The sequence below is a fragment of the Aedes aegypti genome, unplaced genomic scaffold (genome assembly GCF_002204515.2).
Source record: "Aedes aegypti strain LVP_AGWG unplaced genomic scaffold, AaegL5.0 Primary Assembly AGWG_AaegL5_hic_scaff_2036_PBJ_arrow, whole genome shotgun sequence".
Taxonomy (NCBI): Eukaryota; Metazoa; Arthropoda; class Insecta; order Diptera; family Culicidae; genus Aedes; species Aedes aegypti.
In genome coordinates, this window is record NW_018735529.1 from 6,878 (window position 1) to 11,931 (window position 5,054).

General features: G+C 40.5%; 1 long non-coding RNA gene across 1 annotated transcript; it reads right to left on the reverse strand.

Annotated features, from left to right (window-relative positions):
* Window positions 1-308: 308 nt before the first annotated feature.
* On the reverse strand, window positions 309-1,683 carry LOC110680925. Its single transcript, XR_002503031.1, has 3 exons — window positions 981-1,683; window positions 809-911; window positions 309-741 (listed from the first exon to the last, which is right to left on the reverse strand). It is a non-coding gene; the product is annotated as an uncharacterized LOC110680925 (long non-coding RNA).
* Between the last annotated feature and the right edge of the window lie 3,371 nt (window positions 1,684-5,054).

A 5,054-nucleotide genomic window follows, 5' to 3' on the forward strand; every position in this document is an offset into this window, starting at 1 on the left:
CACTTATCATTTCTAATGGAGATTACCTCTCCATACTTCATCATATGGTCCGCGATGGTAACTTGACTCATCGACGGTGGGAGGTCATGAATTCGAACCGTCACTGCGTCACAATCGATGTAAACCGGAATTCGGAATTTCGTGTTTCCATAAAGCATTGTTCGTTTCCAATTATGCTCTAATTGGTACCGAGCGACAATCTCTTTCGACTTCATTTCGATGAGCACACAGTTGCGCGTGTGATACAACTGTATGCTCTTAATATCAGTAAGCTGGAGCTTTATTTCATTCTCCAAAAATTGCTGTACATTTGCCACATCAGGGCGAATGGGGAGAACACTGAAGTCAACCACTAGAGTGTTATTCCGAGCACTGCACATTTTCCACAAACTGCAAACGAAAGCGAGAAAGGCAAAGAAGTACGTCCGACGCGTGTGAAGTTAGGCTGGAAACTGCTGCGCCGGTTGATGGCGCTTGACTCACAACACTCTCACTTCTTGGCACACCATTCACTACACTTGTTCCGTTGATTTTGTTCAACAGCACGTCGACGAATCTTACCCTTCTAGAGGGGCTCTCTGCTCTGCGACGTGATCCGGTCTAAGTCGCTTCTGTCGGGATAGTTCTGGCGATCGAGTTGGCTTTCGGCTTGACCGGTGATGATTCTCGACTTTCTCCTGCTCTTCACACGATTGTCTCCACCTAGCGTGTTTAATCCAGAGTCCGTGCGTGGACAGTCATCTAGATAATCGAATGAACAATTAACAGTTAGAGTGGCGAATCCAGCATCAGTTAAAGCTGGGCTCACCTATTTCCAATCGGGAATGATTTTCGGCAATGGCGGCCGACAATCCAGACGGTCTTGTTTTTTCGACGAATCCCTCCTTCTTGGAAAGCACACGCGGATTTAGCTGCCAAATCAAAGATGGCGGAAATTAGTTTCGCAAAATTTAGGCCGAAGCCATGATCACTCGGCTCACCTTCTTTTGGCCTGTTGTTCTTCCATCTGGCCAATCGATTTCTTACACAGGTTTCCGGGTGCTACACCTGCTCACAGGTCGAGAATAAGATCAGCTAATCCAGTGGGCCGTCTTCGAGGGGTTTTCTAACGAACGCACTTTGTTCAATTCCGAAATGGAAATTTTCACCGCCGACTGAACGGCACACGCGGTTTGGCTTACAGATGGAAGACAATTAAACTCCACTCCTTTGCGATCGTTCACTTGTTCTGCCGGCGGGCTTTAATGGTGTGCGTGCCGTGTTGAACTTAACTTCTCCAGCATGATGATGCCGACGGATCTTTCGCTCCATTCCTTCTCTCGTGCTCTCATGTAGTGGTGGCGACGCTTCTCACTTGTCCACGGTATGATCTCCTAGTGTGGTAGCTGCCTCTGGTTGTTCGAGTATGTGTATTGATACCGATTATCTCCCCAGTTTCTCCCAGCGTGATCGTGTTCACTGACTCTGCTGGCCGGTCGATGATCGTCATTGAATGATTGCAATGTACGTAATTCTCGAACCGAGTTTGACGGAGCAATGCAATTTGAATGTTGTGTTTTTCATCGTTTGCTTAACAACTAATTAGGCTTTCAAAGCATACTATCTAAGCAAAACAAATTAAACGTAACAACCTATATTTTCGTATGATGAAAGATTTAGCGATGCCTATTTTTTTGTGATAAACCTTTCCCATTTACACGCCGTGAACTTTACTCCTTAAATATTCACGATAAAATGACTATGGAAAGTAAGACGATGAAATCGATCATTAGGGTTCACTTGCTAGTTTCGAGAAATTGTTGAACAGACAAGGAAAGTGACTTTTTTCATTAAGGATATATGAACGTAAAGACCTGAAATTAACTAGAACTACTACTAAACAGCCTAATTTTGTAAAGACTTCACGACAATTGACATTTAAGACTCTAATCTTACGTAATAGACAGGAGTAATCAAAATAGCACTTAAATGACAAATTAGTCAAAACCATTTCGACTAGACAGTATAAGTAATGACACTACTACACTACTATTTAAAAAATTCTGATGGAGCTGCTGATTTTCACAATGCTTCCTTTTCTCAGAAGCAAAGAATACGAGTATTTGTAAAAAACTACCACGTCCACAATACTAATTAAAAAACAGTGTTCATCGTGGGCATCATAGCCTAGTCCGTCTAGAGTGTTTTGGTCCTGTAGAGGGAAAGCTTGGCATAAAGCCAACCGGAGGGGTTCAGCCCTTGACAAGTTAAGGGGGGCCATTCAAAAATGACGTCCATCATTGGGGGAGGGAGGGGGTTTACGAAAGTTGTGGACAGTACGTGTATACACGGAGAAAACGGAAAACCCATATTTGAGTATTTTTAACTCACTTTTGAGTTATTTTTCTCTCCCATTTCATTCGCTCCTTCTATTGTTGTCAGAGAGCGAAGAGCAAACAACCCAAAACCGAACCTTAGTGCGTTACCTCAAATTTGAGGTAAGTGGCACAGTACTGGGAAGTTGAGTTATTTGATCTGCCGATTGAGTGAAAACAACTTAGCCAGTAAGTATTTTTTCGCATGGCCTGTAAATGCAAACAACTTATACCCCATCAACTCAAAATTAGGTTAACGCACGAACCCCCGGAATTGAGTGGAATGAACTCACTTTTTGAGTACTTTCATTTTCTCCGTGTAAGGTATTGGAAATGCGTGACAGAGGGGGGAGGGGGGTCTAGAAATCTTGAAAAAACGATGGACGTCTTTTCTGAACCGTCCCTAAGCTGTCAGGCAGCTACAACTGAATACCATATTGCGGCGCTCATTTTAAATCCACATCCAGCGGCGGCGGTAACGCGCAGAAGATATGCGCGCAATTCAAACGCAACGTCACAAATTCAAGTAGGCTTGGATTTTTTCGTTCTTCAAGGACGCAAATGTTTCAAATTTGCTAAATCTGAATCATTTGGTGATTTTCATTATCAGTGCGACGGTATGTCGACAATTTTCAGATAATCGCATTACGTGGATTTATCTTGCAGAGCAACAATACAAAAAAAAAGATTTCAGGTTGCGCGTAAATATTTTGTGTTCTCAAATTTTTGGTTTCATAAGGTGAATTTATGAATTTTACAATGATTTCTAGTGGCGAATTTTCAATAATTTCGATAGTCCATTGCCTGAGTGTTGAAAAACTATTGTTCAAAGATAATTGAAACAAAAAATCCTTGCGCAAATAAAAAAAACTCGCGGAAACTCACCAACGTGTGAAAAAAATCATAAATCGGTTCATTAACAAAAAGTTACAGCCCGTCAAGTGCTCTGGGTCATATTTACCCCCAACTCAGGGAAAGGGTTAAGCTGGATAACTATCCATAAACGTTAGAAGTATATGTTTATGTACATAATAATATTTTTCTTTTTTTCAGGTTCTAATAAAAAAATTTTGACTGTAGAAAAAGTGAGCGCTCTAAGCACTATTCTGGAAGCATTTGGAAAATGCCACAAACATGTCTTAATTACAATGCAACGAAATGCACCCAAATTTTCAGTTTAGATTTCGACAACTATGGACAGTTAATTTCTGCTTCGGTACAAATATTACTTTTTAGAGAAAATTAAAATTAGAAGACAAATACGAAAATTGAGCAACATACATTCCACGTATTTTCAACGTTTTACTACTCGGTGCTGAAGGACATCTCCAGAAAGAACTGTATCTGGAAAATGATGGCTTTCCCAACAATCTCTTCATAAAGCTATCCGAATAAAACTTGAGGATAAACAAAAAAGCCTCATGCGATTTCTTCAAACTACCAGCAGGCCTTCAAAGTACTCAATATGGATCCGTATCAGTAAAATCAGTTTTGGTGTGTTGCTCGCTGCAATATTTCATCTGGGAAATGCCAATTGTACGATAACAGGCACGCAATCAAATACACGAGTGCAGTTTGCTGAACCGTCACATGCTAGAAAGGCAGCTACCCTATTAGGAGTTTCGATGGAGGAATTGACAAACACAGTATTTGCAAATGCAATTTCTGAGCAACCGGGTGTGCAGGATATACTCACATCTGCTTTGGATAGTTTAGAAGCTCTAGTGGTTGGATTATATTCTGAAACTGTATCAGCAGTTGTAGCTTTATTGAACAAAGCACTTACAACATCCAATGCAACAACAGCATCTATTTTATTAGTAGATATGCCAGGGTTTCAAAATCCTTCCGATTATGATGTGCAAAACGAAGCATCGCTTTCTGATTTAAAACATAATTACTTACAAGAACGGTTACAATCACTTTTCCACCATGTTGCCGTCGATATACCTCTCAACCGATATGCACAAGAGCTAGTAGAAATAGGGTATGAGCCTCTTCATGAAACATGTTCAACTTCTTTAATAAATTTACTCGATAAAACACCACAAACCCATGTAGTGCGTACCTCGCAAAACAAACGGGATCAGGATAGACGTGGTTTGTTATGGATGTTGGATGAAGAAATCATGTATCCCAATGCTAGCGATGATACATTTTTGGAAAGATTGTTCTCCTCTTACTCTGATCGGGAGAGCCAGATGCTGCTGGAAAAGGGACCGAAAGAGCACCAATTTATTCTACAACATATGCAAGGAACAAATCCTGTAACATATAATTCATTAGGCTGGCTTAAAGAAAGTCATGAACATCCAACAACTAGTAAAGCTGCTAGCTTACTTCAAGTAAGTTCAAAGCCAGAAATTAATAGTCTTGTTACAGTTTGCTTCAGACGCAGCGGGAAGTGCAGTTCATTTTAGTTCTATTGTTTGTCCTGATGACAATAAATCTTTGCGGCGTGTTTCAAGTATAAGACGATCGTTCGCATCGAGTGGAGTAAAGCGAAATTCGCTAATGATGCGAGTTAAGTTCACTGTGGATAATATTATCGACACTTTAAGACGAACCGGAACACATTTCACTCAATGTTTCATATTCCATAATAATTCTGGAACAACTGGATACGTGCATTCAAATACCAAAGGAATACATAATAAAGAAATTTTAAACATTTCGCTTCTACGAAATCAGGTAAGAAAT